Source organism: Crocodylus siamensis, chromosome 5 (genome assembly GCF_052110815.1).
Source record: "Crocodylus siamensis isolate JL-2025a chromosome 5, ASM5211081v1, whole genome shotgun sequence".
NCBI lineage: Eukaryota > Metazoa > Chordata > Crocodylia > Crocodylidae > Crocodylus > Crocodylus siamensis.
The window spans coordinates 150,539,502-150,563,337 of NC_143399.1; the positions used below are offsets into that span (position 1 = coordinate 150,539,502).

At 42.1% G+C, this 23,836-nt stretch overlaps 1 protein-coding gene and 1 pseudogene across 2 annotated transcripts in view; one reads left to right on the plus strand and one right to left on the minus strand.

Moving 5' to 3' along the window:
* HIBADH (3-hydroxyisobutyrate dehydrogenase) overlaps nt 1–23,836 on the plus strand; it is a 127,406-nt gene that overhangs the window by 37,718 nt on the left and 65,852 nt on the right. The gene's annotated exons all lie outside the window — the stretch shown is intronic.
* LOC149864741 (uncharacterized) lies at nt 4,195–5,790 on the minus strand (annotated as a pseudogene).

The window sequence follows — 23,836 nt, forward strand, 5'->3', positions numbered from 1 at the left end:
AGTAGCCTACAGAATAAGTGGTCTTCATTGAGAAGAGTGTGGGAGTAAGGGATCTGTAAATCATTAAACTATCTAGGAATTGTTGCATCAGAGATGCTTTTTCCAACTAATATCCTGAAGGGAAGGGCTAGATATAAAGTTAATTTTTGGTTGCATCTAGTCTTCAGGGTGGTATAAACTGCAGTTTCCAGTGTTCCAGTAAATAAGGCCACGCGGGCTAATTTTAATTTTTAAGTGCAGCTGTAGTAGCTATATTGCTAAGCAAAATAAAAAATATATTTATAAATAATTTTACTAATGATATATAAATACTACATATCAACAATTGCATTACAAGATAACAGCAATAGTTTATTATAAGTGGAAATCATAGTAAAATAGCTCCAGCCCTTCCCTCTACCCCTGGTTAATGACTTGATTCAGTTAAGAGGAGCAGAGAGAAGGAAACTACTGGATACAAAATAAATAGTTGAAAATAAACAAAACTAAGAAGGAGGTGTTTGTAAGCTGTTTCTATAATGGCATCCAGATAAGATTTTTGTTTTCAAATTGGACTCCAAATTTGTTTGAACTAATTTAATGGTAGGAAAAAACATGTAAAATGGCAGGTCGTTGTATGTTAAAAATTGTATTATTTTTCTGGTTGGAAAGAAAAGGATGACTTATGAGTACAATCTTTGAGCCGCAGATCCATCTGCAGAAGTTGCAGGTCTTTCCTCATGGAAAAATAGGCCATAGGCAAGGATTTCCTCTTCCTTCCTCTCCACTCTTACTCATTTCAGGAGCAAAGTGCTTTACCTCAAAGTGGGCTACCACTTGGTTGAGATTCTGGTGCCATTGGACATGGTTAGCAGCCAACTGTTCCCAGCTCTTGATGTTGGGATCCATTTTATTGAGGTGTACCTTCAGTGAGTCTTTGCAGCATTTCCTCTGGCCATCTCAATCTCAGACTGAAACTAAGCTGGGAGTAGAGCATTTGTTTTGGGAGTTGAGAGCTGGGCATCCACACACAATATCCAGTTGGTGCTTGAGGATTACTGACTCAGTGCTGGTAACACTGGCTTCATCACAGATGCTGGCATTTGTGTGATGATCCTCCTATTTTATGTGGAGGATTTTTCAAGGAATCATTGGTGATACCTGTCTAAGCTTTTGAGATGATGACAGTAGCTCACCTATTCTTCACATCCGTAGAGGAGAGTGAGGATGATGACTGCACTGGATCTTTGTGTCTCTTATGGAGTTTGCAGTTGATTTAAAAAAATATATATATGCCAAAGCAATTTTCTGATGGAGACACTTGCATGCCACATCCTGTGCTGGATCTTCTTATCAATGTTCACTCTCTCATAGGTAGCTATCAAGGTAAGGGAAGTGCTCAGCTATCTCCAGGGTCTTTACCTTCATGGTAATTTGAGTGGGGGGGAGGGTTGAATTCAAGGGCTGGTGCAGGCTGATAGAGTACTTTAGCTTTCTTGATGTTGAGAGAGAGTCCCAAAGTTCAATAGGCTTCTACAAAGAGATCTAGCACAATGGAGATTTTCTGTAGTGTGCACAAGGATGATACGGTTGTCAGCATATTGTAGGTTAAGGATGCTTGTTTTGAATAGTTTGGTTTTTGAGCAAAAGCATCCCCAGACTTGAATACTGAATGGGTGAAGGGATTTTCAGTGTCAGTTCTGGAAGGGAGGCAGTCCTTAATGAAAACCGAGATGACAGTTGGGGAAAAAATGGAGAAGGTAATTTAGTGATGACGTATCCTTGCTTGATCCTAGTTTAGATGACAAACGGATTGGTCTCTGATATACCACAAAGAACAGTTCCAGTCATATGGTTGTGGAACAGCCTCAGGGCCTTGATGTAATTTTCAGGGCAGTCAGCATATTGTCCATATTTTATCTTGTCAGTATATTCCTTTGTTCAAAAGACCCATTACAAGCACACACCTTAATTTGGCCTTTTTCTGGTGTCTTACTTTGGTCTCCTTTATCACCTTTTATTAACATATCCTATCATTTCATCCCTCTGATTCAGCTGGTTAGTGCCAAGTTCAGTTAATCTGAGCAAGTAACAATTACTATTACTATGTTGTATTAGAAGATCTTCTCACAGTGATTGAAAAAGAAAAGAAACGTTACGCAAGCAAACTTGAGGCCATAAGCTGCTTGCAAGAAACAAGGCTAGCTGATATTGCAAACACCAGCAAAATGAAAAGTTCACATAACAATGAGGCTATACAGAACTCCGCTGCCCACTTCCCCCCAGGTTGAATATGACCTGTCCACCAACACCCTCTGAGTACATCCCTTCAGCCAGTCTGCAATCCATCTGACTGTGTAGGCATCAATGCCGCAGTCACCTAGTTTTTTAATGAGGATGGGGTGGGAGATGGTGTCAAAGGCCTTGCTGAAGTCTAGAAAGACTATGTCCATGGTGACACCTGCATCCAATGCTTTTGTGACCTGATCATAACATCCCTGAAGCCAGCCCATTGCAGATGTGCTCCTTGATGATCTTCTCAAAGAGTTTCCTTAGGATTGAGGTAAGAGTGACGGGCCTATAGTTGTCTGGGTCCTCCCTCCTCCCTTTTTTAAAGATGGGGACCAGGTTGGCTATCTTCCAATCATCTGGCACTTGGCCTGAGCACCACGAGCGCTCGTAAAACCGTGCCAAGGGCCCTGCAATAATCCCTGCTAGCTCCCTCAACACCCTGGGGTAGAGAGCATCTGGACCCGCTGATTTGAACACGTCCAGCCCCTCCAAAAGCTCTCTAACCCAGTCCTCCCCAACCTGAGGTCTGGAGGCATTCCCCTCGAATCCATCTTACATCACGGTGGAGAAGTTCTGGTCTCTGCACAAGAAAATGGAGGTGAAGAATTGGTTAAAGAGGTCTGCTTTCTCCTCTGGCACAACCACCAGATTGCCCAGAGGATCTTGCAGGGCCCCACGTTTGCTGGTGCTTTCTTCATCCTCCCTATATATTTGAAAAAGGACTTTTTATTATCTTTGATCTTGGACACTAGTCCTAGCTCTATGTCTGCCTTAGCTTTCCTGACAGCCCCCCTACGGGCCTGAGCAGAGGAGGTATACTCCTCTTTGGTGATAGCACCCCCCTTCCACCGGGTGTACGCCGCCTTTTTGGCAATCAGACATTCCCAGACGCCCTTGGTGAGCCAGGGGGTCTTTTGGGGACTCTTGCCCCCCTTGCTTCCTGTTGGGATGGTCACCCCTTGGGCCCTGAGTCTCGTCTCCTTAAGGAATGACCACTCATCTTGGGCACTGAGTTCCCCTGCTCTTGAGAACCCCAGCGCCTCTCCCACTAATCTTCTCAACTTGTTGAAGTTGGTCCTCTTGAAGTCTAGGGCTGCCACCTTGCTGCAGGCCCTTGACACCCTGCGCTGGATGGTGAATTCCAGCAAGTGATGATTGCTATCACCCAGGTGGTCAAAATCCTGGAGGCCCCTTATCAGGTTGTCGCCTGTGGCCTGGACCAGATCCAATAGGGCATTTCCTCTGGTGGGACTGTGCACCTCCTGAATTAAGTGGAGGTCCTGTATCTCAGCCAGGAACCTCCCAGAACAGTCTGACCTGGCTGACTGTTCCTCCCAGCAGATATCCGGGTAATTTAAATCGCCCATGACAACTACATCCCTTGCCTTTAAGGGTCTCTGCAAGCTGGCCCGAAAATTCCTGGTCCAGCTCCTCCCTTTGATTGGGGGTCTGTAGGAGACCCCCACCGTTAAATCGCTCTCCCCATGACCCCCTTGTATCTTGACCTAGAGCACTTCAGCTTGCCCCTCCTCTGACCCCATTCTGCTGGCAGAGGATGTGTATTGCTCCTTGACATAGGATGCCACACCCCCACCTTTCCTTGCTTCTCTATCCCGCCTGTAAAACCTATATCCCCTAATCCTAACTGCCTGTTCATGGGATGAATCCCACCAAGTTTCTGTAAGCGCTATTATGTCTGGGTTTGAACTGGCTATTCTGAGGATGAGTTCCTCCTGTTTGTTCTCCATACTACGAGCATTGGTATATAGGCATTTAAGGCCTTGCATAGCTGTGTGTGCCACCCCCTGATTTGGGAGACTGTCTGGACCCCTGTTTCTTACCTGGGCACTCCTTGCATTTGTCACCTGTCTTGCTCGGGTGGTGTCTCCTTATCTTCCTGCAGCCCCCCCTCCCCCGGCGAGGCTAGTTTAAAGCTCACTGTGCGACATCACCCAACCTGGAAGAGAAGACACGCTTGCCTTTAGGAGAGGGGTAAAGCCCATCCCACCCCAGCAAGTCCCCCGCCTGAAAGCATGGGTCATTATCTAGGAACCCAAGGCCTGCCTGGTGGCACCAACTGCATAAGCGCTGGTTGACCTCACCAATGCAGACCTCATTTCGCCGTCCCCGCCTACTCACCGGAAGAAGAGAGGAGAATAACACCTGCAACCCCGTCTCCTTAAGCTTGTCCCCCAGAGCCTTGAATTCCTTCATAATGGAGTCAGGGTTGCCCCTGGCCGTGTCATTCGTTCCCACGTGGATGACCACCATGGGGTGCTGGTCTGCAAGTCGGATGTAGGCTGGGATCCTCTCCGTGATGTCCCTAACCCGAGCCCCAGGCATGAAGCAGACCTCTCGCGCCATGGGGTCAGGCTGGCAGATAAGACCTTCTGCTTGTGGGATGGAGTCTCCGATGACAAGGACCTGGCCTTTCTTCCTGCTGGCGTTAACTCTCTGCCCATTCCTTGCTATGTGGGGAGTGGCATCGTCCCTGTCGAAGGCAATTTCTCTGTCTTTCTCCGTCACAGCTGCCAAGGCACCAAACCTGTTCCCCAGGTGAACCTGGGGAGCTTCCACCACTCTAGGCCTAGAAGCTCTGGATTTGGACTCCTTCTGCCACTCCTGCGTTGGATGCGTCTCCTGTGGGGACTGTACAGTGGGCCACTGGGCCTGCAGAGAATGGAGATGGGCATCAATTTCATCCCTGATCCCCCTCAGCCTGGAGCTCCCTCAGGGCCCTAAGTCATGCACAGGAGGGACAGGCAAGGGGATGACCAGGACCCCACCAAGCCCCTCCCCCCCCCGACAGGGGGGCAAGGGGCTGTCAACCCTGCCATGAGCTCCGTTTGGATGGAGGCCTCAGAAGAGCCCATGGCAGCCACACTCTGTGTCTGCACCATGTCTGCAGAGCTGTGTGTACTGCTTTTGCTTGCTGGAGGTGCCGCTCTGGGCAGCTACCTCGTGCCCGCCTTAGGTGAACACCAGCGCACCCTTACAGAGCGCACTTGTTTGCGTGCACTGTTCGCGCGCACTGCCCACGCGCAGCGACTCCCTGTTGGGTGAGCTAAGAGGGCTCCGAAGGGCTTCCACTCTGGATCTCCCTCAGCTGTGCTGTACCCTCTGCCCCACTTACCTTAGGGGGAATCAGTTGTTGCTGCCCCCACTGCTGTCTCCTCTGCAGCTGCTGCCCCCCGCCACTGAGGTAAAGGGGTACACGTGTGTTTGTGTGGCACATGTGCACCCTGCTTCCTTTGCTCCTGCTCCCCAACTTTATCTTGCTACCACTGATTTTTTTTTTTTTTTTTTTTTTTTTTTTTTTTTTTTGAACTCTTGGATCCTTCTTTGAGCTATGGCTTTGAGGAGCTGAGATGTCTCCTGCTGAGATGAGATGTCGTCATCTTGCCAAGAAGAATAAGCCATTCTCTTCTGATCAAGAAGGACTTGGATATCGGTATTGCTGTCATTGAACCAGTCTTTGTGTTGGTGGGTAGTATAGTTAGTGGTTTCAGCACAGGCCATAGGGGTGGTGGTTTTAAACCCCTTCTGAAGTTCCTCAATTCCATCACAGGCTCTAACAATAACATAGTTGAGGATGTGCTAGTGCTTAAAGCGAGGGTGTCTCCGGGTAACCTTGTGTCTGTCACTCTGTCTGAAGATGGTGTTTGTGATGACAAAACCATGCTCTGTGCATTTGGTCAGGAGAGAGAATGTTGCTGGAGTTGGTTTTCTGTACTCTGTCCTTCCCAATGGTGCCACTCTAGAGTTTCAGGTCATGCCTAACCGGTGTTAAATCACTGAGGAGAATGATCTTGTCCTCAAAAGTATTAGAACACGGTCAAGGGTGGAGTAGAATTGTTCTTTAAAATCATTAGCAGGATCAGGCATCAGGGCGTAGTCACTGACAGTGGCATTGCTAGTGGGTTTAAGACTGAAGGTCATAAAACATTCATTGATACCCATGGGGTATCATAACCAATGCTCTGAACCTGTCCGTCTTAGGCTGGTTTTCACTTCCAGAAGAAGGTGTAGTCTGCCTCACATTAAAGACCCTCAACTTACCCTCATCCAGTCATTTTGTCTCTTTCAGATTCAGTGTTAATGTTTTATAGTTTGTAGGGTTGGAAGGGACCTGAGCAGATCGTCTAGTCAGACCGCCTGCCATGGCAGGAAAGAGTACTGGGGTCAAACGACCCCAGCAAGATGTTCATCTAACCTCCTCTTAAACACCCCAAGGGTAGGAGCCTGCACCACTTCTCCTGGAAGCTGGTTCCAGACCCTAGCCGCCCTGACTGTGAAGTAGCGCCTCCTGATATCTAACCTAAACCTACCCTCTGCCAGCTTGTGACCGTTATTCCTGGTCACTCCTGGCGGTGCTCGGGGGAACAGTGACTCCCCCAATGCCTGTTGATCCCCCCTGACTAGTTTATAACAGGCCACAAGATCCCCCCTCAGCCTTCTCTTTTGGAGGCTGAACAGGTTCAGGTCCCGCAGCCTGTCCTCATAGGGCCTGCCCTGTTCTCCCCTGATCATACGAGTGGCCCTCCTCTGGACCCTCTCCATGCTGTTGACATCCCTCTTGAAGTGCGGCACCCAGAATACTCCACCTGTGGCCTGACCAGTGCCACATAGACGGGGAGAATAGGAACCCATCCTATTCTCATCCGCCCACCCTTGTAACCTGTCTAGGTCTGATTGTAGCCTGTTGCATCCTTCCAATGTTCCCACGTCCCCCCACATCTTAGTGTCATCAGCAAATTTGAATAGGGTGCTTTTTACCCCGTTGTCCAAATCACTGATGAAGATGTTGAACAGTGCGGGCCCGAGGACCGAGCCCTGCGGAATCCCACTGCCCACGTCCTTCCAGGTTGAGAAGGACCCATCCACCACTACCCTCTGGGTGCGGCCCTCCAGCCAGTTGGCGACCCATTTGACTGTGTGGGTGTCTACACCACAGCCCCCCAGTTTCTTGATGAGAACAGGGTGAGAAACAGTGTCAAAAGCCTTCCGGAAGTCCAGGAAGATTATATCCACTGCTACCCCTGCGTCTAATGATCTGGTGATCTGATCGTAAAAGGCCACCAGGCCTTTGCATTTTCCTAGTTCCATGAAGACAATGGCAGTTCTTCTTTCTGGTCATTTGTTGTCTTGGTTGTTCATTCAGGTGTGAATGCTCCATGTTGCCAAAATCATTGTTGTCTTGTGATTTTTTATTTATTTATTTATTTATTTTTTTCTGGCCACGGAGATGGTGATACTGCTGGGTGCAGCTATCCAGCCAGGAGCAGATAAGACAGCCTAGTTTAGGGTACATTTTCTAGCTCCTTCCCCTTCTAGAGTGAGCAGGAAGAATCTTGAATTGGACTGCTCAGCACAATAGCAGCTGCTGAATTACCCCTCTGTTCAACCCAGGTTGAACCATTAAGTTCAACCATCAGATGACCATCAGGCTATCACTGCCTGCATACATATTTGTGGCTGGAAACGACCAGGTTCCCTAGTCCTGTCTCTGTTGAAGGTTGGTATAGGAGAGTATGTTGTTTCGTGTGGTAGAAGCATGCTCATGATTTTGTTTAATGTGAGGAAGCTGATCACATGAAAACCATGTGATCTTGACAAGGAGATCTGGATCTAGTGGCAAGGGAGAACCCTGGATGACAGGAGACCTCCATCTTGTTGAAGCCTTCTTCCATCTTTACATCCATTGAGACTGTGACATCTTCCACCTGATCTGCCATTGAGGACTTGGGGTTGTAGTTGTATACAGGTAATGCATGCACCCACTTAAATGTCTGAGTCCCATTGATGTAAATTGGGAATTAATCTTGAACTGATAAGCTGTGCTGAGTTGGGTTCTAAATCTCTGAGGCTGCAAGCTGTTAACACTAGTGATTCCCTTCCTACAATAAAAGTTAGTGGGATTCATCAGAGGTTAGGAGTCCACTTACCCAGAGCAGTTGGTAGAACTGGCAGTCTAGATCTGATTTAGCAGTTATGCCTCTGTAAAGGCTCTAGCCTGCAGTGACCCTTAGAGGCACAAAGATTTGGTTCACAGAACATAACTGCAGAGCCAACCCAAAGCATTAAAGAGAAAAATCATGCCCCCTGGTGAGCACACAGCCCCTGCCCACTCCAGTCCTTTAGGGTGCCCTTGTCTATTGCTTTCCTGCCATGCCTTGATGTCCCGATCCCCAAATTGGGATTGGGAGGCTGCCCCAGGGAGTCCAAAATGAGTCTAGTGCACTTCTGATCTGCCTTCTGCCACTGTGACCCTCACAGACCTATTACTGTCCTATGACACCAGGCACCTTTAAAGGTTGTGCTCATGGCTTCCATCTGCCCCCAAAACCATATCCGTGCCTTACAGATGTTACAGGTTATTACTTCAGTGGGACAACTTGCCCCTAATCCAGTGTTTGGTCCCTCTGGCCTCAAAGCCTTTGGTCTTCCTGGCTTTAGCCTCTCTTTTTTGGGCTGTGCATCCCTTTACCCCAAGTCTGCTGCGCCATACCTTGGCTCTTAGGTGCCAGTCCCCATCTTCCCCTTCCTGGGCTCTGGGCTCCTGGCCCTAATTGCCCTCCTCAGGCTCTGGCCCTGGCTCTCTCAGCCTCAGGCCACCTCTGTCTTTCCCGGCTCAAGTTTTGGCCATCTTAGCTCCTGCCTGCCTGTCATGTGCCCCTTAGGCACCCCTGTGGCTTCCTCTTCACCCTTTACAGCTACATCCAGTCTAAACTAGAACAAAAAGGCAAGAAACTGCTTTAGAAAGCAATAAAAAAAACCCACCTTCTCCTACCCTCAGGGTAAAATAAATACATGGTCAGCCCTCCTTCTGGAGGGCTCTCACCTTTCTGTCTTCAAGGCATTTGGTGTCCATCAGGGTCTCTCAGACAGCTGTTCCATTTCTAAGAGCTCTGCCCCCTATAAAGCCCTGGCCTTCCACCCCTTTGCCTTTTTCCAGGCACTGGCTTTTGTGTGCCCTGGAGTGACTCTCTAGCCCCCACCTGCACAGAGTGACTCTCTAGCCCCAGCACAGCTGTTCCTCCTGAGGTCCAATGGGCATTCTGCCCCTCTCGGCTGCAGCCTGGCTCTGCTGCCTGCCTGAGCATCTGCCCTATTTCCCTTGCCTATTGTGCAGCTAGCCTGGTTCCAGCCGCCTACTTGTCTTCACAAGCCAATTAGCCAGCTGTTCCCTTCCCTTCCCTTTCTAGAACTAGGAGCCTTTGGTTTCCTGGTACAGGTGAACTTTCTTTCATTGCTTCATTTTGAAATTAAGTTGTGTTTGAAGTTTAGGTTTAATTCAGATATTTTGGAGGTGGCACAAATTTAAATATTAGCAATAAAGCATTTTTTATTTCTGTCATTCTGATGCATTATTTCACTGAAATGTGATAAATCGACACAATGATTTTAGCTTCTTGTTGCTATTCTTGGAAATATAGTCATGGAATTAACACTCTTGCAAAAATGATCTTAAATCTATCTACACTTTACAAGTGGTAATGTTTATTTTATTACCACCATTTTGATTTTCCAGTACAACAGTGAATGACTCCTTTTTAAATACTGTTCCTTACTTCTCAAACCAATGACTGAAGCAAAAATACTGTGCAAATTCTGTTTTCCCCTCCCCCACAGGTTACAGCTTAACTTACTGTTTCCAATAAAATTTCAGCTGGGAAGGAGCTGCATTCTTGAATCTTCATCTCTTTAATCTTTAACAATTTGGATACCTTCCACACTGGCTGACAACATAAACCAGAGTTCCTAAATTCCAGTTGTTGCCTTGGATTTCTAGATAAGTCCAAAAGTACAGGATCCTGTGTGGGAGAGATTTGGGATCAGTTTATCAGGTGCAAGGTACTTGTCCACAAGTACTTGATCTAGATTGCAATAGCAAGGGAAGCTACCAAATGTATTTCCGTTATTACTTTAGTCTAGAATTCCAGCTATTCCAGATGCTTTTGTAAGTTAACAAAAAATACTTGAGTGTTTTTCCTTAATTGATTTACCGAATGGTACTGAGATTTTTATGTAGCTATTCTTGTAGTTGGATATTACTTGATGATAGTTCTCTATTCCTCATTTGCCTCCCGCACCATCCCTTTCACCACATCTGTTTCTTGGAGTGACTTTTCTACATGTTTTCCTGAACTGCTGAAAGTGAGTTTTAATTCACAACCTTGGATCTACATTGTGCAACAGTTACTTATCTGATCTGTGAACTTCTTGAAACAATTCCTATTTGAAGCTCATGGATTTACCCACACAAGTAAGTGATTACTCTCTAGAACAGTGGTTCCCAACCATTTCCCCCCCCCCCCCCCCCCGTGTCCCACTGCTGGGAGTGGAGTGCAGTGGCAGCAGCAGCTTGGGGGTGGGGGAGCTCCCAGCACACAGCCTGGCTTGTCTTTTGTCTGCAGCACCACTGGCATTGCCCCTGTGGCCCTCATTTGGGTCATGACTGGGGGTTGGGAACCACTGATCTAGAGAGAGTCTTATGGAGTCTCCAATTTTATTTTATTTTTATTTTTTTTTGCTGTTAGGCACAGGCACCTGTAAAATTTGAGGGCAGTGGGAAAACTCTTGTGAGGTCTTGGATTGAGGTCTTGGTTTATTCTGGGGTGTTCACTTGAGGTCTGACCTTGTGGGCAAATATCAAATGCTCAAGTGGAATAAAAATAGTTTGCATGAAGAGGCCGAGTCACAGATTTTTTAAGTCTGCATTGCACATTTTGATTCAGCTTTAGGAACCTCTGAGCCTATATAGTCTTATCAGTGATAGTGGGACTATGCAAGCATAAGGGTCTTGATGTTATGAATATTGCAAGTCTCATAGTTTTATAGTTGTTAGGACCTGGAAGAGACTTTATTTGGCAGCGTATTTTTTGTTTTAATAGGGGGGTTGTTTTGGGATGTCTTTTCCTTTTTTTTTTTTTAAAGGCCCAACTGCTAGAATTGAGAAAACATGAGTAATCACTTACTTTAAAAAAAAAAAAAAAAAGTTCAGCGTTCATAGTTACAGAGGCAAGTTTAAAAATGTTAAGAGAATATGCTGTAAAGTGTTAGATACCAGAAAGCGTATAAATCCCCATTGTTTGGTTTTAAAAAACTGGAGTTTTTTCAATATAATTGTCATGACTTTTTTTGGAGGGGGTCCATCATGACTTAATGCCTAGAGTCAGAGATAATTGCCTCTGCTTTCACATCTGACTCCAGTATTTTAACATGCATGTCTGTCCACTCTGTCAGCACATGCAGTAGTATACAAAATATATTGTTTGCAAGAGTTTTTGCATGCACGATCAAGAGCTTAGTTTTGAAAACTTCACCTATTGCAGGGGTCAGCAACGTTTTTTGGGCAGTGCCAAAAACACCTGCAACCTCAACTTGTAAAATGTTGGTGTTCCAGGCATGGACAGTGGAGCAGCTGTGATGGGCCTGATCCTTATTGTTCGGTTCAGCCCTGGCCTCTGCCTCACCATCTGCCCTGAGATGTGCATGTACCTGCCACCAGCAATGAGCTGGCCTGGGGCTCTGTAGTCTCTCAGTGCAGCCACATACAGCCTCCCGGCTGCATCCCACAGCCGGCCCAAAATCTGGATGGGCCCCTGCCACCTGCTATGGAATCGCAGGCTGCTCTCAGCAGGCGGTGGGGAGCTGCACCATGGTCTGCAGAGCCCCAGCCCAGCTTGTTGCCTGCAACAGGTGCACATATGCCTCAAGGCGGATGGTGGGGAAGGGGCTGGGACTGTTCTGTGACCATAAGGATCAGGCTTCTCATGGCTCCCCTGCTGTCCACCCCAAAGTGCATGTGCCAAGCAAAATGCCTTCTCATGTCATGCTCTGGCACATGTGGTTGGGGTTGTCTACCCCTGATCTATTGGTTCAGGTCAAAAGACTTGAATAGCATGTACAATAATTGAATTTATGTAGTTGATTCCAGTGTATTGTTCTAATACAGTGTACCTGTCAGACATTATCACCTCTCAGATATTTACTTTATATCTGACTACTCTGATATCTGTTCAAAGTGCATCTGTCACTTTAAACATGTGACCAACATGTAACTTACATCATCCCAAGATTTCTTACTGGGGCCTTTCTAAATGCCTTTGACAGTAAACTAAAGAAATAACTTTAGTGAATTCAGAAAGAGTAGGTGCATAAATGTGTCTCTCTCTCCTTTTAATAACTACGTTTCTATTATTTTTTCATAGAATTCTGGACCTCCTATTCTTGTAGAAATATAAATGATTTAATTTCAGTTCTTGCTGCTGAATCAGGTATTTGGAAGACAAATGCAGTAAGGGTTTCTTTTACTCTGCCTTTCAGTGACCTTAACCTGACCTAAAACTGCAAGTTGTTGTAAGATCATTATTGTCTGAGACTTTCTGTTGAAGGACTCAGAATGATAACTTCACACAATAGAAAGCAGTTGCTTTAATTATCTGATTTATTGTCCTAGTAGGAGCATAGATGGGGGGAAAAACTAGTTACAAATAAGTTAAAGAAAAATTTCTACACATTAGCAAAAAAACCTGTAGCAAGTTTCAGGTCTCTTATAAACTCTGTGGGTTTTCAACTGTAGGATTTTTTTAAGCCTGTAGTGAAAGTGTAATGTTTTAAGACACCTGTCTGCAATACAAATCCTTTTTTAATGTTAATCATAGTTCATTTTTCCATGTTTAGGGTGTTACCTGTTTCAGGAATAAGCAGCTGTCTCAAATGCTATCCACATTTTTAAAGGAATAAGAAAGTTTTGGCAGGCATTGGAACAATTAATTGGCTTTTTTAGCCAAGTCAGGTTAGGAAAGAATTTAGGTGGGAGGGGAAGGAACGCAACCTCCTGGTTTTAAATTGTGAGTTATGTTAATTTAACCCTTTAGGATGACACTCAATGTTTTCCCCTTGCTAAAGCCAACTGTAGTGACTTTATGCCACGTGTAAAATGTTCTTCTACAGCAGGGAATTAAACCATATTATACAACACAAAGCTAATAGATATTACTAGGATAGGAAGAACCAGAATGACAATTGTTGAATTAAGAACAGTTTATTTAATTTCATACAGAAACCATGAGAAAGTAAGCATTTAGTTGTGTGTGATATACGTCTACTTTAGATTTCTTTAGTGTAGACGGAAAGAAAAGTAGATTGACATCTGAAGCACAGAGCGTTTTTTGCGGGGGGTTTCCTCCTTGCTTTATGATGAGACTTTTTTTTTTTTCCTGCCATTTTGTGGCATTTGTTAACGTGGGTTCTGCTGCTTTTGTGCTTTAACTAAAAATACTTTATTTTTCTTACAATTATCTTTTTAAAACAAAAGTACAATTTAATTGTTTCATGTCTGTTTGTAGATATTGATGTTATATCTGTGAAATATGTCTGCAAAAGTAATAGATGTTAACATAGTTCTGAAAGACAGACTATGTAGATGTTCACAGATGAAGACTCTTATTTGTAGCAAAGAATTCCCAGTCATTGCATGTAGCATTGTAGTGCCGTTGTGCATAGAGAAGGATCTAATAATATATTTCCCCCCCAATTGTTCTTTATGGCTGTACGCTACTTGTAGTTTGGACTGGAAATTGTAAAGTTAAACTTTTTGGAATCATTACTGCCCCAAGTGGGAATATAAACCATATTGAACAAAATTTATTTAACCTATTAAAAAGTCAACCTAAAACTACAGTTAATTAGTCTACACTATTACATCACTTCTAGTGGAGACTTAAACTTATGCAGAGGAGAAGAAGCTGTATCAGGTGAGCTGACTGTTGCCCATATGGGGCTTTAAGATAATGATGAGTTTAAATTTCCTCTTAGAGCTAAGTGAGAATAAAACTGAAGGCAATAAATACTCTTGGCCAAAGCCATTAAATGAAAAAGCTGGGAATTCTCCAGCTCTTGACTTAAATTGTTTGTTTATCAGCTGGCGCCTAGTCTGGAGTCAAGAGCTGGAGATTTCTATCTGTGACAGAACTTTGAAACTCTTGCAGGACACTTTCATTTTAACTTAAGGTAACTTGAGTTTATAGCTTTGGCTTTAAAGATTACTAATGATTTACTCATTTCCTTACCATTTAACCAGAGTGGACTTTTTCCCAGGAAGGGATCTGTGTTTATTTAGGGCCTTTGTCTGCGGAGGGATTAAAAGGCAGCCCACCAGCATTGTGAACTTGATGGTAATAAAAGGTCACCAAAACACACCGTAAAAACGTTCTTACTATGGAATTAATTATACTGTGTAATTTTACAAAGCAGTTCAGTAACCCTTCTTTAAGACTTCTGTAGCATTTCATTTTTTCTCAGATGGAAAAATTTAACTTTCTGGGCTGTTTCTAAGTAGCCTGAAGTGTAAATATATTTTGCTCTAAGAGTTCAATTTGCAGGACTTAAAACAATTGTAAAATACTGGGTTGCTTTGTACTGGATGTAAACTTAAACTGCATTAGAATGCGGCACACTGAAAATATCCATATGAAAAAGACTGTGCTACTAAATACAAATAATTAACTTAAAATACCAAACTGGAAAAAATATTTATAGAACATTGCAAATTTTCCAAACCATTAAGCACAGTTCAAATGGAATGTTAATTTTCTAAGCCACCAGGTGGCATCACAGCCAAACCTGCTCAAAATAGTCCATGGATAGACTTAGAAAGATTTGGATGGAAGTATGTATTTTAAATTTATTTTCTGTAACTTTAAAGGCCTTCTTTTAAAAAAAACAAAAAAACAAACCTCTGGTAGTGCTAACTAATTAGATAGCTGTTGGCTGTTTAGCATATCTAAGAAATAGTAGGAGATTTTGCCTTCTGCTTTTATTAGGAACAAAAGATAAAATTAAAATTCCTACGTCAGTACTTTTGCAAGGTATTGTGTTTGTTTCGGTGCACTGACAGCAGCATAACTTAATGTCCTAGTTCAATTTCATAAATCAAATTGGATTTATTCATTCACTGTTGTGTTCATATTAATTTATTAAGAGCTGTGTTGTTCGGGAAGAGGGGTGTGGGTGTGTGTAATGAAATGCACATTACTTCCTTTGTCATGTGTTAGTGAATCTTGATATTATTTTCATGCATGAAAATTATTATCAAAATATATTTTTCTATCCTCTATTTATGAATCTTCCTTTTGTTCTTTCTATATTTAGTACATTAATTTGTAGGGTATCATTAATCTATAACTTAATACTTTACAATTCTTTCCCAAACAAACAAAAGAAAAGAATCTACTATTTAACAAATTTACTACATAGCTAATAGCATATGTCATATGGTCTGTTAACAAGTTTAATTGCATTTGACAAAATGCAATCAAAGTCAGTAAATCTATGGTTAGAATAAAAAGGCAATTTTTTCTATGGTACATTAAGTTTTCTTCTATAAGAATTGTTTTTATGCTTTCACTATATAGTGAGTACCGCTAATGCGCTACTTCGGTAATTTATCTACAGTTTTATTAAGTGCCACTCATCTTGTACCACTGCCATTTCTCTTGGACTATTTAATGTGCATAATCTGTTTTAAGAAATGTATACATTTTCAAAGTAAGTGTCTCTGACCTCCCACCTTGTTGAAGTCCAAGTGTGTATGTTTTGCTGTAGTCTGAGTATGAGATGCAAAGTAACCTTTTCTTTTAGATTTTTAATTAAGGGAATAAAATTAGTGTTTATAAATTAGATAAATTTTGAAGTACTATTTTAAAAAAAACAAACGTAGATTCCATTAAAAAATTGTGGTAGTACAAGGTAATTGTGACTTTTGACCTGGGATATTAAACTTTTAAACTTGATACAACAGTCTGCCTCTAAGCTTTGTTGTATGCTGATATTGCTACTTACTTAACATCAAAAAGCTGTGCTAGTTTGCCTTTATAGATTGTGCCTGTGTTCTGGAATTGCCTCCTGCTGTCCTTGAACTATTTCTTGGTTTAACGTGTTAGATTTTCTCATCAAAGCCTTTAACCAAGACATTTAGTTAACACTTGTTTTATCAAACCTGATATATTAGACTGGTTTAGAATAACCATTCTTTTCAATAGCAAACACAATAGTTTGGGCCTTTCTTTGCCAACACATCATGATTTTGCGACATAATGATATGCACATGCAGATTTTACATGCCATGTAATCTTTTATATTTGCCTGTTTTGTAGTTGTTGCTTTGGGATTAGAGTAAATGACTGTTTTTTGCCAAGATTCCAAAAGTAAACTAGCCTCATTAAAAATAACGATTGCAGAGTAAAGAATCCCGATTTAAGCTAAAGTGTTAGCTAATAGAACTATTTAATCGTACTGTAGTTTTGATTCTGGCTCCACCAGCTCGGATCAGAATGGCACCAATGCTACTGAATGTTGCTATGGGAACTACTGCACAGAGGTGAAAAACAAGAAGGGCTGGGTGAAAAGAAAAAAATGGAATAATAGTTACCAGCTTAAGACGTGATGTATGGATGTGTGGGGAAGATTAGAAGCAAGCAAGCAATTTACTAAAATATTCTTTTTCTTTCCCTGTGGAGTGCAGACTCTTTGGCATTTTTGTTTACACTTGTAGGATCGTTATTTTTGTCAAACACATACCTGTATTGCAGATGACTTTGCTCATTTTTAAATAGTTGCATAAATATTCTTTTAATTGAACTTCCTGGGGAAAAAAAAAGTTGTATGTAGATAACTGATTAATAACTAACATTTGATATACTAAGCTACAGTTACTAATGTGGCAGCATAAAAGAATATCTGTGGAAAATGTGTATTTTATCCTTGCTTCAGGTATCATAGGAATATGATTTATTTCCTATTTAGACTTATCATTTTCTTTCCTCTGTTCTTAAACTGTTGTTTTGAGTCGGTCACAATGGGAAATAATTAATTATACAGAGTGTGGTATTAATCAAAACTTAAGATTTCTACCATATGTACTAAAAACTCTGAAAGTCTGCATGTACATTAAAAAAGAAAAGAAAAGAAAAATAAAGCGTGGGTACATATGCAGTAATTTTTTTGGCTTAATATTTGGTTAGTGCAAAATATTTAAAAAAAATATTGCCTATTAGGAATTCTAAACCTTCTTAAGTGGAAAAAAATGCTTGTTTTTTTTTTTATTTTGATTTTTTTTTAAATGAAGCAAACTATATATACAAAATATAGATAGCATTAATCATCATGCTTTCAGATCTTTGCCAAATGTACCTATCAGCTCATTAAAAAAAACCAACTTATTAAAGCAAATTAAGGATACCACACTAAGAATGGCTGATGTTGTTGCACATAATTTTTAACTATTAAAAATACCTTTCAGAGATCAGTTTATACTTGTACATAAAGACAGAGGACAAATTAATGCTTCTTCATAAAAAAAAACAAACACCTCAGTGCTTCTGAATTAGACACTTGAACATAATTCCATGATTTTCAGATGTTCTGAAATTTAAAATGAGTATGAGTATGAAATGTATTTATTTACTAATTTAACTTTTTTTGGGAGGGTGGGGGGAGAAAATTGTAGTTAATTTACAGGATCACCCCTTTGTAAAACGCATCTTAAATATATAGGTGAAAAGAGTAGATATAATAGTAAATATTTATAAATTTTATCCTATAAAATCTGCAGAAAGTTCAGTTGTATACTGTAGAAGCTGAGCTCACAGCTGGGATTCATTGGGTAATGGAAGGAAAGTGAGAACAGTTGAAAACAATAATATTGAAGGAAGGTTATACCATCCATCTTAAAGAAATACAGAACAGAAAACTATGATACAGAGTCTATGCCTCTTAAAAATGCTGTATGTCAAAAGACAAATTCGTTTTAATGTATCTTTTCATATTTTATTTGTTCAGAGCTACCCCTAGTTTTTATACCTTCTAAGACCGTAGTAACCGTGTTAGTAAAATCTCCATTCTCCAGATTGTTCTCTAGAATATACTGCTTCTCCTTGTTCTGAAAAAATGTTAGGGATAGGGTCTAGGAGAAAAAGCAAAATGAAACACATAAAACAAAGATATGGTAATGACCATTAATATATAATAAGCATGTAGAAGAATGTGCTTTTTTTTTTTTTCCTTAAAAAAAAATTAAAAATCTTGAAGTGTGAAGTTGGGTGAAGGACTTATAAAATGGAGTAGCAGGATAGGAATATTAAAAAGTCAGAGAAACCATGTATAAATATTAGATTAAGACATTTATATAAAAGTTTATTTTCAAATTCCTCAGCTTCCTTAACTACCCTGTAGTTCTGTTCAAGAAGGGGAGGGGGACATTTGATAAAACATCCTTGTTGTGGGAGTTATTCATTTTGTTGTTTGCTGTTGGGTGTACAACTCCAGTTAAGGGATTAAAAATTACTTACTAGAGCAAATATTACTTGCTATTAGAGTTTCTGCTGGGAGCTATTAGAATTTGAGTAAAGAGTTTCCTTCTGTGCTTCTGTGAATCTCAGTTCAAACAGTGCTATGGCCTTTGCTGTTTCATAATCAGTGTGGCTAATTGAGAGTTGTTTGTTTGTTCTGTTTAGTTAAAAATAACAAAATCAACTAATAAGCTAAAGCCAGACCACTAGTGTTCAACCTCTAACCTGCAGGCTGAATCAGAAACATGGACCACGTCATCCAGCCCACAGGGTGTCCCGCCAGTGCAGATATTTGGTGGTAGAGAAGCAGTGGCAGTGTTAATTCTTTTGGCTTCCAGAGCTGTGACAATGCTGCCACCACTCCTCTGCAGCCAAATTTGTGGACCTACGGGGAACCCCACATGCCAGATGACATGGCTCTGCATGGCAGATTGCAGTGGTGCACGGGGTCACTCCAGAACCCAGTCGGGTGAGCATATGGGTTTTGGCTGTGGCCAGCTCTGGCATATAGGATCAGATCAGTGCACGGATTCTCTCTGCAGCCAGATCTGGTGCATGGGTTTGCTCTGCAGCTGGATGAGGTGCTCGATTGGGCCAGCATGCAAGTCATGCGGTGGCTGCATCTGGCGTATCACTCTCATGCTGGATTGGGCCTGTGGTCCAACCACACCCATGGGATCCAGCCCTCAAACCATCCTCATGCTTCTTATCTGACTCTCAGGGCCAGAAAGTTGAGCATCACTGAGCTAAGTGAACTGAGCTAAGTAGACTGTATAACAGATATGAAAAGCTGTGCATCGAGCCTGGTATGCTGGTTTGAGAACAAATATGTTGAGCCTGAGGGCCGGATAATATTTTAAATTTTCTATCCATAATAGTCTTCTGCTCTGTGGTAATTGTTGCAGTAATGGAGGACAGATGGTAAATTTGAGTATGTTTGTAAATCCTGTCTTGTTCTCTCCTCTTATTCTGCAGAAAGCGGGGCAGGGTGGCACCTTAAAAACCTGACTTCTTCAGAAAGGAATAAGCATTCGTAGATAATAACATCTGACAAAGCAGGCTGTCACCTATGAAAGCTTATGCCTTTAAGAATGAGTTAGTCTTTAAGGTGCCACTCTGCCCTGCCTTCTGCCTGACTTAGACTAACATAGTTAACTACCTCTCCTTTTTTCTGCAGTGACCTGTACCACCTATCAGGAACTGTTCCATAAAATGAACAACAGCAACAGCAAAAAAAACTTCCTTGCACCAACAAAATATACTTATTTTATAATACCAGCAAGGCACTTCATGGTGTATATTATTGGGTAATAATGCGTTCTCATATGTTAAGAGCACTCAACCTTCAGCCTAACTATGTCCTGAAGCCATAAAAATGGCAGTAAAATCCAGTAATGCACACCTTGTCTTATCTTATTGCTTAATTATTAACATAATTGAAATAATTATCCAGTGAATGAATTTTGTTTCCAGTGCTGCTGTCATCGTTTGTTTGCACTACAGCCTGCATTACCTTTACTATAAGGATCCAATGGATTTTCAAGTTGTCTGAAACAGATACATTTTGTCATGATTTCAAAATCTGTGTTAATCAGAAGCTTGCATTGGTTATGAATTCTGCAAACCACTCCAAAGTAGTGATTGTTTGAGCAGGTTTTAAACTTTGTTTGATTAAATTGATGTTTGTTGGTGTTTATTTTGTTTTTTTTAGATAATCGTAGAGGATTTTTTCCACATATTACAATAATTAATAATGTACAGTTTGTCACATGGATTTACTTTCTCTAGTTGTACTGGACAATATTTTTAATTAAAAGAAAATATACTTACCAGATGGCACAGACAGTGGACTCAGTACAATGCTTTACCTGCTTACTCTCCTCCTAATTATAAAGTACCAAAGTACTATGCAGCACACCTATATTATCCCACATGTAACTGAAGTCTTCTAGAAGTTATACTATGCTGCAGCATTTTGGTTCATTATCAAAGTTGTCATGTAAGATAAAATCATGTTTTAATGGAATATATCTGTCAGGTTATGAATTTAGTTTTTGTTTTCTGAAGGCCTTTAGAGTGGTTTTTGAGGGGTTTATTTTTTTTATAATAGGAACTTGACATTTAATGGACAAACTGAAAAGAGCTACAACAGTAAGCAAGAGCAATCAACACTGAATAGCTGTATGCTAGTAAACCATGGGCTTATTACCAACAGACCATTAGAACAATGTTTGTCGGAGATGCAGACAGTGAATGGGGTAGGAGAGTTTAAAGCTTGGATATTTTCCAAAGGAAGAATCGGGACAAGAAATTTTAGTAGAGGCTCCCCCCACTCTTAAAAAAGGAACGTCCTCTATGCATAGGAAGCTATTCCAGTACTGGAAATAGGCCAGGCCAAACACCAGGCCTGGTCTAAAGCTCTTGTTCCAACCAAAGCCTCACAGGAGACATGGACAGTGAGAACATGTGTAACTTACTTTAGCATAAACCGACCCCGAGCAGATGTCTATGTATGCGAGAAAGCGGGAACAGATTTGCTGCTTGTGGCAGCAGTGTGCTCCCTCTACCTCTGGTGCTGCAGTAGACCTCTGCAGTAGCCAGGGGGAGCTCTAGGCCCCGGGGGTGCTAGCCCAGGGGCTGGCAGGAAGCACAGGGCCTGGGGCATTGCTCCCTGCCAGTTGGTGCTGCCTGCTGCTGAGGCAGGCCCACCACTGGAGCCCAGGCAGAGACAATGTCCCCCTGCCCAGGTAGCAGGGAGCTCCCAGCCCCTACTCCACAGTCACAGAACAGGGCCTGGGACATGCGGCTGTGCAACCTTGAACCTGGGAGATTCTTACGTAAGAAGAGTATTAGATTTTTGTCTAAGAAGATTCTTATCTCGGCCTCTATTCGGCAATCAGAATCTCGAAGCAGGGGCTTCGAGCTCCCTGCTGCTGGGGCAGGGGGACATTTTCCTGCCCAGGCTTTGGTGGTGGAGTCTACCCTAGCAGCAGGCAGCTTCCATGGGCAGGGAGAAATCTCTCACCCTCTGCTGCCTGGGAGCACATATGCTCCCAGTTGACTGTCAACAAGTGCTGTACTGTGCAGTATTTACAGGTAGCAAATCTACACAAGCTTAGAGCAAATTATTGCACAGTAAGTGTCTGCACATGTAGATGATGATGCTTACTGCACAGTAATTTGCTCTGAACTTCAGTAAAGCGTCTCATGTAATTGCATCCACCGAGGAAGTTTTTTTTTTCTAAAGTCTTTTTCACTTTTTTTAAAGACTAAAGTGTGTGTGTGTGTGTGTGACATTTTAGGTCTGCTTTTGCCTTATTGCTTTGTAGTCTCTGAAGCATGCAAGTATAAAACCCTACAGCTAAAGGGTGGCCCAGGTAGCTGAGAGAAGCTCAGGAGAACTGTTAAGCACTGATTTGAAGGTCAAGGAAGCTAGACTGCGGGCTTTCACCTCTCAGAAAGGGTGTGGTCTGTACTGGGGAGTGTATCTGAAAGACCAGAACTGTGAGGAGTCGCTGCCCATACCCAAGGAGTTAAACCCATGGGATTCTGTGATTTGAATCCTGTTCTAACACTGAAAGGAAGCAAGAAGGACTGGACAAAGTTCAGATACCTTGGGGGCACCTGTATATAGCATAGACGTGGTAGAAGATGAAGCATTATAAAAAGGAGACTATGCTAAGAATTGATCCAACACTCTTAAATGAAAAGTAATTAGTGAATCTGAACAATCTAAGAGGAAAACATGTTGAGGAAAATACTATAGAATTACTAAAGAAAAGATGAGCTAATCAAGTTTTTGCAAACAAAGTAATCTCAATTCTAAAGAGCTTAAAAGGCACAGTTTGTCTTTGCTGAAGTGAAGGTGACCAGAGGCAAGAATGAACTCCTGACTTGAATGTAGAAGATGATCTTGGTTTTCTAAGAGCATACACGTCTCTTAAGAGACAAAGGCCAGAGTAGAGAGTCTAAGAATGCTATTTCAAAAGGATGCTGTGGAAAATTACAAGAGCAGCATATGTAGCAGCTACAGGAGCAGTGGTCTCTGCATTAGCGAGTCTGGGAGAGATGCTGCTTTTTTGTGAAAGAGAGTCTGTGTCTTTAGGAGACACTGTTTGCTAGCCAGGGACAGAAGTGAGCAAACGGGACCACAAGTGCGTTTAGAAACCTTGAGCCCAGTCATTTTCTTGAAAAGCCATTAATGCTTGTCCTTCACCCCCTCCTTGCCAGTATCAATGCTTAGTTTAAGGCAAAGCTGGACAGAAGTGAATGTATTAATGGTGCTTAAGGGCAGAATGGAATAGGGTGGCATTCATGTAATAGGTGGTAATACAATCTGGCTCCTATTGACTCAGTAAGCAGGAACAGAATGTAGAATGTAAACTTAGGGGGGTGCATCTACACAAGATGCTAACTGTGCAGTAGCCTAATAATACTGTGCGGTAGTCCATCACAGTGCAAACAGTGCTAATACACTACTGCACAGTATTATTAGGCTACTGTGCAATAACATCACCAAAAATGTGTGCTGGTGCTACTATACAGTAACTATATGGTTACTGCGTATTTATTTAGTACTTGATTATACAAGTACTAAATAAATGCGTAGTAACCACTGTGCATTAATGAACATGTAGATGTGCCTAGGGAGAACATAAACTAAAGAGTTGCTCAATTTTTAATCTGAGGAGTGGGAAAGAGAGAGAAGGAGGACTGATTCCTATTTCCTTGCTTTTAAAAATGCTTGTGACTTGAACTGGATTTACATAGTATGTTGGCTCTATATTTTGTTCAAGTCTTTAACTGTGGAAGGGGAAAACAAGAGAAAGAGAAATGTCTTGTTCTTATTCTCCAGAGTCCAACTTTAACTTGTTCCCTGTATTTGAAGCCAGATGCTTTTAGAAAAGAGTTTTGCAGGTTTCAAAAGAATACTAGGTTGCCTAATGACATGGCCAGAGTGTTCTTAGCAAATGGAACAAAGATTGAGTCACTACTTTAAATGAGCAGCATGAAATAATTGGGTTGGAACAGATTTATGATTGGTGGGTAGGAGGTAAGCTAGAAGACCTCTATATTGCACATGAACAAGGTGGAGTGTTAGGGTGGTGTCACACTGTAAAAGGCTATCTAGTGATGTTTATAGAATCTCTTTTCACTGGAGGTTTCTAAACAATGTTAGGCAAATATCTGTTGGAGATTGGTCACAGGAT